The sequence below is a fragment of the Rhinoderma darwinii genome, chromosome 4 (assembly GCF_050947455.1).
Source record: "Rhinoderma darwinii isolate aRhiDar2 chromosome 4, aRhiDar2.hap1, whole genome shotgun sequence".
Taxonomy (NCBI): Eukaryota; Metazoa; Chordata; class Amphibia; order Anura; family Rhinodermatidae; genus Rhinoderma; species Rhinoderma darwinii.
Window position 1 is genome coordinate 157,707,724 of NC_134690.1, and position 15,878 is coordinate 157,723,601.

The window sequence follows — 15,878 nt, forward strand, 5'->3', positions numbered from 1 at the left end:
TAGTGACTGAATAATACCCCCATACTGTTACTCAATAATACCACCATGCCATAACCACATAGTGACTGAATAATACCCCATTACTGTTACTGAATAATACCGCCACACCATAACCACATAGTGACTGAATAATACCCACATACTGTTACTGAATAATACCGCCACGCCATAATCACATAGTGACTGAATAATACCCCCATACTGTTACTGAATAATACCCCTGTACTGTTACTGAATAATACCTCCACACCATAACCACATAGTGACTGAATAATACCCCCATACTGTTACTGAATAATACCTCCACACCATAACTACATAGTGACTGAATAATACCCCCCATACTGTTACTGAATAATACCGCCACACCATAAGCACATAGTGACGGAATAATACCCCCATACTGTTACTGAATAATACCGCCATGCCATAACCACATAGTGACTGAATAATACCCCCATACTGTTGCTGAATAATACCTCCACACCATAACCACATAGTGACTGAATAATACCCCCATACTGTTACTGAATAATACCGCCACACCATAACCATATAGTGACTGAATAATACCCCATACTGTTGCTGAATAATACCTCCACACCATAACCACATAGTGACTGGATAATACCCCCGTACTGTTACTGAATAATACCGCCATACCATAACCACATAGTGACTGAATAATACCCCCATACTGTTACTGAATAATACCGCCACGCCATAACCACATAGTGACTGAATAATACCCCATACAGTTGCTGAATAATACCTCCACACCATAACCACATAGTGACTGAATAATACCCCCATACTGTTACTGAATAATACCGCCACACCATAACCATATAGTGACTGAATAATACCCCCAAACTGTTACTGAATAATACCGCTACTCCATAACCACATAGTGACTGAATAATACCCCCATACTGTTACTCAATAATACCACCATGCCATAACCACATAGTGACTGAATAATACCCCATTACTGTTACTGAATAATACCGCCACACCATAACCACATAGTGACTGAATAATACCCACATACTGTTACTGAATAATACTGCCACGCCATAATCACATAGTGACTGAATAATACCCCCATACTGTTACTGAATAATACCCTTGTACTGTTACTGAATAATACCTCCACACCATAACCATATAGTGACTGAATAATACCTCCATACTGTTACTGAATAATACCTCCACACCATAACCACATAGTGACTGAATAATACCCCCATACTGTTACTGAATAATACCGCCACACCATAACCATATAGTGACTGAATAATACCCCCATACTGTTACTGAATAATACCTCTACACCATACCCGCATAGTGACTGAATAATACCCCCATACTGTTACTGAATAATACCACAGCAACCAATTAATTGGCCACAGCAGCCATTTTATTAACAAACAACAAAAACTATTCAATAAATAACATACCAAATAAATATACAAAAAATAAATAACCACAATTTTTTTACCTTTTTACGCAAACTCATTCTAACCTCATTTACGTGAAAACCATTCACCCCTACGGAAAAATTGGGAAAGGAGGTCCTTGAAGCTCAGAAAGGAGGATCTGGTGCCACTCTGCCCATAAACTCCAATTTTACCCCAAGCCATTCAAAACACAGGCTCAGGGCACCGTGACCAACCGCAGATGGCTAAAACTTCAAATGTATTTACACCTTGGGACCCCACCCAGCAGGAGCACAAGTAAGCCAGATCCCCCATAACATAATTTGGGAGGGACCATCCCTACTATAAGTTCCCCCACCAAATTTACCCAACTCCAAGGACCCCCAAACCCGCCACAGCGAGCATATCTTAAAACACCTCAAATATGCAAGTTCCCCCACAACAACATAGCCCGCTCATTTCCTTCCTGAATCCTAAACACCCACAGATCCACACCCACCACATTCAGATACACCCCATACGCCAGCCAAAAATTGCCCACACCATCCTTAAAATCATAGTGACGCACAAACACCCCACCATTCCTCAGTACAATCGCAGGCACAGCCCGTTTCACTTTCACCCGTGCCGTATTACTCGCCGCCACCGACCTGAGGGCCCTCCATGATCTACGAGATATAAACTTCGACCATACCACAATCATGGGGGGAAAAACAGACCATAGACGCAGCAGATCAAAGCGTATATCCCGAATCAGTTCCCGAAACGGACGAACACTCAGGTAATTTCCCCCAACATGAAGCATCAGGACATCCGGCACCCTATCCAGACCCGCAGAATGATGGAACTCCGGTAAAACCCTTGCCCACGACATGCCCTGGAATCAAGGCCATTGCAACGTAGCCACCAATCTCGCAAAACCCAGCTGGCACCCGTCCGGCCGCACCTCTGCCCGAACCGCACCCCAATGGACATACGGGTGCCCAAAGTTCCACACTAGGCACGGGGAATGATCTGAAAGAAAATAAAAAATCCATCCGACAAGAACACGAGCCAGCAGCAGGAACCATCATTCCCACCAAACAATAATTCCACCAACCACCCGCCCCTATTCAAGCAAATGGGGGTGAACGCATGACTGAAAACGCCGAGATTCCCACCTCCCTATACGGCGCCCCACATCAGGTCCCAACCACCAGCTGGCTGCCTCTGTGGTCGCTCCGATCCGAAAAAGAATGTTGCGCACAAGACTTACCCTCCAGGCCAATGGACATTAAACACTTACGGAAAACAACCGTGAACTGAAAACGAGACAGAAAAACCCCCATCCGCAAGACGCAGCAATGGACCAGACACTACATCAGTACACTGTAAGTAAATCATCAAGGAGTAAACAGGACACATAATCGCGCCGGCACTGTTCCCAACAACACCTGTTTTCCCCTTCTGGACAGATCCGTTTTCAAACGGCGAATTCAGAACTCCACCCGCCCTTCAAGCTGCGTAACATCCTTAACCAACAAAACACCCGATCGTGATCCACTGGGAGACACCAATTCCCCCACACGAAGCGCCCCGAAAAAAGCCCACGAAAAAGCCAACCTAAACAAATTCAACTCATACATGGAGGTACACACCACAACCACTGCATTCCCCAATCGTTCAAACAAAGCAAACGACACAGGGCGATGTCTATCAGGCACCACCCGGCCTCTTCTAAACCCCCTCAGGGCCTGGCTGACCAGAAAATCCCTAGTGACGTCCCACCATCCCCACCATTTGCAACCGAAAGCCAAGGCCGACACAAAGTTATTAACCTTAGCGACCGACCAACCCGCAGCCGAAAAGCTAGCAAGGCAACCATCCAATCATCAGCAGTAACCACCCCATCCATTTCACTCAACCACTCTTCCCAAACGCTGCCTCGTAAGCAATCCACGTCCCTGGAGCCAAAGAAGAACGGATCAGCCGATTCATTCCTTGCAGATCAGATCCTACAAGTGAGGAGGACAAGCGAGACCCATCGCCTCCGCCTCTGGGACCAAAAGCCGGACTCAATCCGACTGTAAGCTAGAAAGAGAATCAGCAATTGCGTCGTTGACCCCTGAGATATGCACAGCAGTAACCCAAGCATTCAAAGACAAACCCAAGAGGACTAAATGCCGCATTAAACAGACAACAGGGGGAGAAGACGCCAAAACGTTGTTAATTGCCATCACCACCCCCATGTTGTCACAGTGAAAACGCACCTTCCTGTTCCTAAAACGCTCCCCCATATTGTAATTGCCAAGACAATGGGGAACAATTCCAAGAAAGCCAGGTTATGAACCCAACCCTCCTTAACCCAAGTATCAGGCCACTGACCCACGCACCACTGTCCTTTGCAATAGGCCCCAAAACCCACACTACCAGAAGCATCGGTGAATAGGTCCCAGCAATATTATCAACAACTGGCACCATGATAATTGAGCGGCCATTTTAATGTCCCTGGAATTCTGACCACACCTCTAAGTCGTCACGATGGTCTCGGACCAAGCGAACAAAATGATGAGTGGCCTCCACGCCCGCCGTCAGCAGAGCCAGCCGTCTACAGAAAACCCGACACATAGGCATAATTCGACGTGCGAAATGAAGTTTCCCCAGGAGAGATTGCAAATCACGCAACGTGATTTTCCGCAAGTCACACGTTCTGCCCACCAGCAATTTCAAACCTTGCAATTTCTCCAGGGGAAGGCGGCACGCCATACGTTCTGAGTCAATGGTGATACCCAGAAATGCCATCACTGACCTAAAGCCCACGGTTTTTACAGGCGCAACTGGAACCCCGAGCCGCTTAGACACCCACTCTACTGTTGACAAAAGATTACCACACACCAGAAAACCCTCCAGACCAACACAAAGGAAATTATCCAAGTAATGAATGATTGAGGCCACCCCTGCCACCTCACAAATAACCCATTCCAGGAACGAACTAAAGGCTTCTAAATAGGCGCACGCAACCGAGCAGCCCATCGGAACACATCTATCAACAAAATAACACCCCTCCCAATAGCAACCCAACAGCCGAATGCTCTCGGGATGAACGGGAAGTAATCAGAAAGCCGATTCGATATCCATCTTTGCCATAAGCGCACCCTCGCCATACCGCCTAACCCAATCAACTGCCGCGTCAAAGGAGGTGTAAACCACAGAACAGAGAGATGGATTAATACCATCATTCACCGAAGCCCCCTTTGGATGCGACAGGTGATGGATAAGCCTGAACTTGTTAGGTTCCTTTTTGGGGACCACCCTGAGAGGGGAAACCACCAAGTCAGCAAAGGGGGGGGGGGGCGACAAACAGACCCACCATTCTACCCAGTCCCAAATCTTTGCTCAGCTTCTCAGCCACTATTAACGGGAACGCAGACTTTAGGTTCCGCAATGAAAAGGAGACCTCATGCGTAGGGGGCGGGATACAAAAACTGACCCTAAACCATAACTTAAGTAACTTCGCCTTTTCCCTATCCGGGTACCTATCTAGATAAGGCAACATCTCTGCCAGCTTCACCGGCGTCTCCCCCATGCCCAGCTGAACTGCCCCCTTTTCCCTTCTTAAAGCAACGGGACCACCCGTGGGACGCTCCTCCGAAACAGAGCAGGAGTGCTTGAACTTGCAACCCACCCTAAATTTACATTGTCCCTCATTAAACTGCCAGCATAAACCCGATTTGCTGCTAACAGCCCCGCCCAACTGTCCTCCTCCTCCCTATTGTCCATAATGGCCGGAACCCCTGGCCCACCTGGAAAGGACTCCCTGCCAAACCGCACCGGCGCCATGACTCTCAACCATAGGCCAATATCCTTTTCATCCCACCGTATACTCGGGCGGACTGCCTTACGCTGTCTAAACTGCTCATCGTATCTGAGCCAAGTCGTCCCTCCGTAGACCCTGTGAGCTTCCCCTGTGGCACCTAAATAGCAAAAAAGCCCGGATCAATTATCCGGTGCCTTCTCCCCGATAACACTCGCCAAGATGGCAAACACTTGTAACCAGTTAGGAAAGGTCTGGGGTATCAATCTGTACCTACATTTTTTTTCCTCCTCCTTCCTACTCTCCACCTTTTTTGGCTTGTCTAAATCAAACTTCTCTAGGGGGAAAAGTGAAAAAATGTTGACGTACTCATCTTTCTGCATTTTTTTCTTAACCTCGGGTTTTAAATGTGCTCCCACGGGGCCTTCGAAACAAATGTAAACCTCCCCCTTTGCCTTATCGTCTAACCGCACCCGATTGACCTCTGCATCCTTATCCGTCTGAACCGACACCGCCACCCTGGAGCTTACGAACTATAGCCCCTTGTCCCCCGGAGCCGTCCCCCACAGACCCTAGCGTCATTCCCGTGGCACCTGCCTACGCAGAAACCGGTGATGGACAACAATTCCCGCACACTGCCCAACAAATCACGTAAACTATTGTCCACCGCCTGACCCACACTACCGGTAATGGATACCCTAACTACCCCCCCAGGGACACACCACCATGCCCCGGGGTCCCAAAGAAGGCAGGAATCGAGCCAGAAAATAAATAAGACTCACCGGGCTGTGCAGGAGCTGTGATCCCACCAGCAGGAGGATCAGGATCATCCAGTCGAACTCCGCAAAACACATTATCATCACCGGGATCTTCCTCAGCCTGTGTCCCGCATCCAGAAGCCGAACCTGGAGGGCCGCTCCCACCAGGGCACAAGGCCCCGGCCTTCAGGGTCCCTGGAGGGGCTCCCGACCCTTCGCCGGAGCCTGTGAGTAGTGTCAGGGCTTAGTCTGGATGGCGGCTTGGCTTTCCTGGACCGCCGCAGATTCACAATCTGGGAATCACGGTCCTGCGATCCACCAGTCGCCTCCCCCTCCCTGGCCTGCGTGTCCTCCAAACACTGCTCCGCTTGCTGCTTCCAAAAATACTGACGCTCAAACCAGAGCGCCATCGAACCCAGCCTCATGTCCCTCGGCCCCTCCCCTTCCTCTTGTCATGTGGCCTCCCCCTATACCTTGCGGCTCGGGTACAGCCGTTCTGTATAGGAGATTTGCAGTGACAGATCAGCCTGTTATACATAGTACTATATTCAGCAGTCAGTAGAGGAGATGTGCAGTGACAGATCAGCCTGTAATACATAGTAGTATATGCTTAGTTCCCAACATTTTTATTTTTTTCCAGGGACACTTAGGGTGTGGCGTCTTTGTGGGGTGTGTCTTATGGGGACGTGGAATATCTGGTGGGTGTGGCTAGTGAGGCCTGGCTTTCCAGAATGTCTGCATATAAAAAAATAAAAATAAATTTCTGCACTAGTTTGGCTGACAACTGCTATGGTGGCCAGTATCTCTCTGGTTATCTGGTTGTTTACAGGCAGGTGATGTCTCACTTTATGAATAGGTCTAGGAGATATGTGCTGACCACTACTGGTAGCGTAAAAACCAGCGTAGATAGTGCCACACATTAGATGGTGCTCCACACTGCCCCCAGTGGGACCGCAGTGGGTTGCAGCCGGCAACCTATATCTTTCCACTTCACATATAGTCTCGGAGAAGCGCCGCCAATCCCTCACCTTTTTCTGCTGTACAACTCACCCTGTAGCTAATAGCACACACTGATCCCTGTAGATGATGCCACATACTACTCCCTGTAGATATTACGATACACTGCACCCTGTGGATAATACCAGACACTGCTCACTGTAGATATTACCACACACTGCCCTCTGTAGATAATACCACACACTGCTCCCTGTAGATATTACCACACACTGCTCCCTGTAGCTATTACCACACACTGCTCCCTGTAGATATGGCCACACACTGCTCCCTGTAGATATTGCCACACAATGCTCCCTGTAGATGATGCCACACACTGGTCCCTGTAGATATTGCCACACACTGCTCTCTGTAGAAAGTGCCACACACTGTTCCCTGTAGATATTACCACACACTGCTCCCTGTAAATATTACCACACACAACTCCCTGTAGATATTGCCACACACTGCTCCCTGTAGATATTACCACACACTGCTCCCTGTAGATATTGCCACACATTGCTCCCTGTAGATAATGCCACACACTGCTCCCTGTAGATATTGCCACACACTGCTCCCTGTAGATATTACAACACACTGCTCCTTTTAAAAAGGACCACACACTGCTCCCTGTAGATATTACCACACACTGCTCCGTGTATATATTACCACACACTGCTCCCTGTAGATATTGCCACACATTGCTCCCTGTAGATAATGCCACACACTGCTCCCTGTAGATATTGCCACACACTGCTCCCTGTAGATATTGCCACACACTGCTCCCTGTAGATATTGCCACACACTGCTCCCTGTAGATATTACCACACACTGCTCCCTGTAGAAAGTGCCAAACACTGCTCCCTGTAGATATTACCAGACACTGCTCCCTGAAGATATTGCAAAAAACACTGCTCCCTGTAGATATTACCACACACTGTTCCCTGTAGATATTGCCACACATTGCTCCGTGTAGATAATGCCACACACTGCTCCCTGTAGGTATTTCCACACACTGCTCCCTGTAGATATTACCACACACTGCTCCCTGTAGATATTACCACACACTGCTCCCTGTAGATATTGCCACACATTTCTACCTGTAGATATTGCCACACACTGCTCTCTGTAGATATTACCACACACTGCTCCCTGTAAAAAGTGCCACACACTGCTTCCTGTAGATATTACCACACACTGCTCCCAGTAGATAATGCCACACACTGCTCCCTGTAGATATTACCAGCCACTGATCCTTGTAGATATTACCACACACTGCTCCCTATAGAAAGTGCCACAGAGTGCTCCCTGTAGATATTACCACACACTGCTCCCTGTAGATATTGCCACATATTGCTCCCTGTAGATAATGCCACACACTGCTCCCTGTAGATATTGCCACACACTGCTCCCTGTAGATATTACCACACACTGCTCCCTGTAGATATTACCACACACTGCTCCTTGTAGAAAGTGCCACACACTGCTCCCTGTAGATATTACAACACACTGCTCCCTGTAGATGATGCCACAGATTGGTAATATCTACAGGGAGCAGTGTGTGGCAATATCTGTAGGGACCAATCTGTGGCATCATCTACAGGGAGCAGTGTGTTGTAATATCTACAGGGAGCAGTGTGTGGCACTTTCTACAAGGAGCAGTGTGTGGTAATATCTACAGGGAGCAGTGTGTGGCAATATCTGTAGGGACCAAACACTGCTCACTGTAGATATTACCACACACTACTTCCTGTAGATTATGCCACACACTGCTCCCTGTAGATATTGCCACACACTGATCTCTGTAGACATTGTCGCACACTGATCTCTGTAGAAAGTGCCACACACTGCTCCCTGTAGATATTGCCACATACTGCTTCCTGTAGATATTACCACACACTGCTTCCTGTAGATATTGCCACACATTGCTCCCTGTAGATAATGCCACACACTGCTCCTTGTAGATATTGCCACACACTGCTCCCTGTAGATATTACCACACACTGCTCCCTGTAGATATTGCCACACATTGCTCCCTGTAGATATTGCCACAAACTGCTCCTTGTAGATATTACCACACACTGCTCCCTGTAGAAAGTGCCACAGAGTGCTCCCTGTAGATATTACCACACACTGCTCCCTGTAGATAATGCCACACACTGCTCCCTGTAGATATTACCAGTCACTGCTCCTTGTAGATATTACCACACACTGCTCCCTGTAGAAAGTGCCACAGAGTGCTCCCTGTAGATATTACCACAGACTGCTCCCTGTAGATATTACCACACACTGTTCTCTGTAAATATAACCACACACTGCTCCCTGTAGATATTTCCACACACTGCTCCCTGTAGATAATGCCACACACTGCTCCCTGTAGATATTACAACACACTGCCCCATGGAGATATTACCACACACTGCTCCCTGTACCTATTGACACACTCTGCTCCCTGTAGATATTGCCACACACTGCTCCCTGTAGATATTACCACACACTGCTCTCTGTAGATATTACTACACACCGCTCCCTGTAGATATTACCAAACACTGCTCACTGTAGATATTACCACACACTGCTCCCTGTAGATTATGCCACATGCTGCTCTTTGTAGATATTGCCACACACTGATCTCTGTAGATAGTACCGCATACTGCTTTCTGTAGAAAGTGCCACACACTGTTCCCTGCAGATATTACCACACACTGCTCCCTGTAGATATTGTCACCCACTGCTCTCTGTAGATATTGCCACACACTGCTCCCTGTAGGTATTGCCACACATTGCTCCCTGTAGATAATGCCACACACTGTCCCTGTAGATATTGCCACACACTGCTCCCTGTAGATATTGCCACACACTGCTCCCTGTAGATATTACCACACACTGCTCCTTGTAGAAAGTACCACACACTGCTCCCTCTAGATATAACCACACACTGCTCCCTGTAAATGATGCCACACACTGGTCCCTGTAGATATTGTCACACACTGCTCTCTGTAGATATTACCACACACTGCTCCCTGTAGATATTACCAAACACTGCTCACTGTAGATATTGCCACACACTGCGCCCTGTAGATTATGCCACACGCTGCTCCCTGTAGATATTGCCACACACTGATCTCTGTAGTCATTGTCGCACACTGCTCTCTGTAGAAAGTGCCGCACACTGTTCCCTGTAGATAATACCATACACTGCTCCCTATAGATATTACCACACACTGCTCCCTGTAGATAGTCACACACTGCTCCCTGTAGATATTGTCACACACTGCTCCCTGTAGATATTACCACACACTGCTCCCTGTAGATATTGCCACACACTGCTCCCTATAGATATTACCACACACTGCTCTCTGTAGATATTACCACACACTGCTCCCTATAGATATTACCACACACTGCTCTCTGTAGATATTACCACACACTGCTCCCTGTAGATATTGCCACACACTACTCCCTGTAGAGAATGCCATACACTGCTCCCGGTAGATGATGCCACACACTGCTTCCTGCATATGATGCCACACACTGCTCCCTGTAAATACTGCCAAACTGCTCCCTGTAGATATTACCACACACTGCTCCCTGTAGATGATGCCACACACTGCTTCCTGTAGATGATGCCACAAACTGCTCGCTGTAGATATTACCACACACTGCTCCCTGTAGATATTGCCACACACTGATCTCTGTAGATATTGCCGCACACTGCTCTCTGTAGAAAGTGCCACACACTGTTCCCTGTAGATATTACCACACACTGCTCCCTGTAGATATTGCCACACACTGCTCCCTGTAGATATTACCACACACTGCTCCCTGTAGATATTACCACACACTGCCCCCTGTAGATATTACCACACTGCTCCCTGTAGATAATGCCACACACTGCTCCCTGTAGATATTACCACACACTGCTCCCTGTAGATATTACCACACACTGCTTCCTGTAGATGATGCCACAAACTGCTCGCTGTAGATATTACCACACACTGCTCCCTGTAGCTATTACCACACACTGCTGCCTGTAGATATTACCACACACTGCTCGCTGTAGATATTACCACACTGCTCCCTGTAGCTATTACCACACACTGCTGCCTGTAGATATTACCACACACTGCTCGCTGTAGATATTACCACACACTGCCCTCTGTAGATATTACCACACACTGCTCCCTGTAGATGATGCCGCCAACTGCTCCCTGTAGATATTACCACGCATTCATTATTTTAACCATTTGGGGATAAAGTACCCAAGTTATAAATCCATATAGTTTCCTTTTGTAATAGTAGTCGGGCCTCTATTTTAGTACATCTTGTATGTCCTGTGCACATATGTGTATATATATATATATATATATATATATATATATATATATATATATATATATATAAAATTGTATATTTCTCCATGTGATTATTATATGGTAACTGCATTATAGAGTTTTTGGGACCTTATAGGTACACCTGGCCAAGTGGTATTTTAATTGTACCCATTTGTGAGGCAATATGCTGGGGCCTGGTTTTTTACCTTATTTTAAATAGTAAAATTAAAAAATAATTAGAATTTTTTCTTTACTCTGATGAGTGCAGGATATGCCCTAGATATCTTTTTGTTTTTTCATAGTCCTATTTCTCTGGGACGGCATCGTGTAGCATTTTCAGCTACATTAGTTAGTGATTCCTATTTGGATATTCTTTTATATATAACCTAATATATACAGCAGTCAGTATAGAAGATGTGCAGTACAGATCAGCCTGTTATACATAGTAGTACGTATATACAGCAGTTAGTCTAGGAGATGTGCAGTGACAGATCAGTCTGTTGTACACTGTAATATATACACTAGTCAGTAGAGGAGATGTGCAGTGACCTTTTATACATGTAGTATATACAGCAGTCAGTATAGATGTGCAGTGACAGATCAGCCTGTTATACATAGTACATAAACCTATTGGTACATGCAGGAAAGAGGTCTAAATGGTATACATATGAATATATGCTATACTGCTGCCTATATATAAAGGCTAGACCTCAATGAAGCCAAGTAACCCTTGGTGTGTTGCCCTAAACAACTAATATAAACCTAAAAAAAGTGTAGGGCACAATTAACACAAATAAATTGGAAAAATATATAGATCTTTATTGAATGTTACAACGTTAAAAGATAGGTCATACTAAGCAAAAACACAAAGACGTCTGACAGATGCAGAGAACATACAGAGAACGGCTAAGTAGCGATGTCAAAGATACAAATGTAAATCCATTACTGGGTGAATTTAGCCTGATCAAATAGTAGTTGAAGCCTCTATATATGTGTCAAAACATGTAGTTTGGCGAAGTGAGAGATATATATATGTATATGTACAAGTAAGACAGAGCTAGCACGACAGATAGTTGTACCCAGTACAGCGTTTATCAGCAAACAGTGAGTTTAAGACTAAGGTCCAATATGAAGGACATGGCATGTGCAGTGACAGATGAGCCTGGAATACATAGTAGTATATACAGCAGTCAGTATAGGAGATGTGCAGTGACAGATGAGCCTGAAATACATAGTAGAATATACAACATTCAGTATAGAAGTTGTGCAGCGACGGATCAGTCTGTTGTACACTGTAATATATACAGCAGTCAGTATAGGAGATGTGCAATGATAGATCAGCCTGTTATACATAGTAGTATATACAGAAGTCAATATAGGAGATGTGCAGTGACAGATCAGCCTAGTATACACTGCAGTATACTGTATGCGGCAGTCAGTATAGTTGTGCAGTGACATCAGCCTGTTATACATAATAGTATATACAGCAGTCAGTATAGGAGATGTGCAGTGACAGATTAGCCTGTTATACATAGTAGTATATACAGCAGTGAGTATAGGAGATGTGCAGTGACAGATCAGCCTGTTATACAAAGTAGTATATACAGCAGTCAGTATAGGAAATGTGCAGTGTTAGATCAGCCAGTTATACATAGTAGTATATACAGCAGTCAGTATAGATGTGCAGTGAGAGATCAGCCTGTTATACATAGTACTATATACAGCAGTCAGAATAGATGTGCAGTGACAGATGAGCCTGGAATACATAGTAGTATATACAGCAGTCAGTATAGGAGATATGCAGTGACAGATGAGCCTGGAATACATAGTAGTATATACAGCAGTCAGTATAGAAGATGTGCAGTGACGGATCAGTCTGTTGTACACTGTAATGTATACAGCAGTCAGTATAGGAGATGTGCAATTATAGATCAGCATGTTATACATAGTAGTATATAAAGCAGTCAGTATAGGAGATGTGCAGTGACAGATCAGCCTGTTATACATAGTAGTATATACAGCAGTCAGTATAGATGTGCAGTGACAGATCACCCTGTTATACATAGTAGTATATACAGCAGTCAGTATATGAGATGTTCAGTGGCAAACCAGCATGGAATACATTGTAGTATATGCAGCAGTAAGTAGAGGAGATGTGCAGTGACAGATCAGCCTGTTATACATAGTATATACAGAAGTCAGTATAGGAGATGTGCAGTCACAGATCAGCCTGTTATACATAGTATATACTATGTAGATACATTATATATACACAGCAGTGAGTATCGGAGATGTACAGTGACAGATAAGCCTGTTATACATAGTAGTATATGCAGCAGTCAGTATAGGAGATGTGCAGTGACTGATCATCCTGTTATATACTGTAATATATACAGCAGTCAGCATAGAAGATGTGCAGTGACAGATCAGTCTGTTGTACACTGTAATATATACAGCAGTCAGTATAGGAGATGTGCAGTGACAGGTAAGCCTGTTATACATAGTAGTATATGCAGCAGTCAGTATAGGAGATGTGCAGTGACAGATCATCCTGTTATACACTGTAGTATATACAGCAGTCAGCATGGAAGATATGCAGTGACAGATCAGTCTGTTGTACACTGTAATATATACAGCAGTCAGTATAGGAGATGTGCAGTGACAGATGAGCCTGTTAAACACTGTAGTATGCAGCAGTCAGTATATGCAGCAGTCGGTATATATGAGATGTGCAGTGACAGATCAGCCTGTTGTTTACTGTAGTATAGTGTATGCAGCAGTCAGCATAAAGATGTGCAGTGACAGATTAGCCTATAATACATAGTAGTATATACAGAAGTCAGTATAGGAAATGTGCAGTGACAGATGAGCCTGGAATACATAGTAGAATATACAGCAGTCAGTATAGAAGATGTTTTGTATATGTCCCCTTGTTTTTATCGGTTCTGCTAGTATAGAAGATGTGCAGCGACGGATCAGTCTGTTATACACTGTAATATATACAGCAGTCAGTATAGGAGATGTGCAATGATAGATCAGCCTGTTATACATAGTAGTATATACAGCAGTCAGTATAGGAAATGTGCAGTGACATATCAGCCTGTTATACATAGTAGTATATACAGCAGTCAGTATAGATGTGCAGTGAGAGATCAGCCTGTTATACATAGTAGTATATACAGCAGTCAGAATAGATGTGCAGTGACAGATGAGCCTGGAATACATAGTAGTATATACAGCAGTCAGTATAGGAGATGTGCAGTGACAGATGAGCCTGGAATACATAGTAGTATATACAGCAGTCAGTATAGAAGATGTGCAGTGACAGATCAGTCTGTTGTACACTGTAATATATACAGAAGTCAGTATAGGAGATGTGCAGTGACAGATCAGCCTAGCATACACTACAGGATACTGTATGCAGCAGTCAGTATGGATGTGCAGTGACATCAGCCTGTTATACATAATAGTATATACAGCAGTCAGTATAGGAGATGTGCAGTGACAGATTAGCCTGTTATACATAGTAGTATATACAGCAGTCAGTATAGAAGATGTGCAGTGACAGATGAGCCTGGAATACATAGTAGTATAGACAGCAGTCAGTATAGATGTGCAGTGACAGATGAGCCTGTTATACATTGTAGTATACTGTATGCAGCAGTCAGTATAGGAGATGTGCAGTGACAGATGAGCCTGGAATACATAGTAGTATATACAGCAGTGAGTATAGATGTGCAGTGACAGATCAGTCTGTTATACATAGTAGTATATACAGCAGTCAGTATAGATGTGCAGTGACAGATCAGCCTTTTATATATAGTAGTATATACAGCAGTCAGTATAGATGTGCAGTGACAGATCAGTCTGTTATACATAGTATATACAGCAGTCAGTATAGGAAATGTGCAGTGAGAGATCAGCCTGTTATACATAATAGTATATACAGCAGTCAGTATAGGAGATGTGCAGTGACAGATCCTGTTATACATAGTAGTATATACAACAGTCAGTATAGGAGATGTGCAGTGACAGATCAGCCTGTCATACATAGTAGTATATACAGGAGTCAGTATAGGAGATGTGCAGTGACAGATCAGCCTGTTATACATAATAGTATATACAACAGTCAGTATAGGAGATGTGCAGTGACAGATCAGCCTGTCATACATAGTAGTATATACAGGAGTCAGTATAGGAGATGTGCAGTGATAGATCAGCCTGTTATACATTGTAGTATACTGTATGCAGCAGTCAGTATAGGAGATGTGCAGTGACAGATGAGCCTGGAATACCTAGTAGTATATACAGCAGTCAGTATAGGAGATGTGGAGTGACAGATCAGCCTGTTATACATAGTAGTATATACAGGAGTCAGTATAGGAGATGTGCAGTGACAGATCCTGTTATACATAGTAGTATATACAGGAGTCAGTATAGGAGATGTGCAGTCACAGATCCTGTTATACATAGTAGTATATACAGGAGTCAGTATAGGAGATGTGCAGTCACAGATCCTGTTATACATAGTAGTATATACAGCAGTCAGTATAGGAGATGT

General features: G+C 44.9%; 1 protein-coding gene across 2 annotated transcripts in view; it reads left to right on the top strand.

Annotated features, from left to right (window-relative positions):
• The window catches only part of FGF12 (fibroblast growth factor 12), a 430,891-nt gene that overhangs the window by 223,363 nt on the left and 191,650 nt on the right, over positions 1-15,878 (top strand). The window lies entirely within an intron of this gene.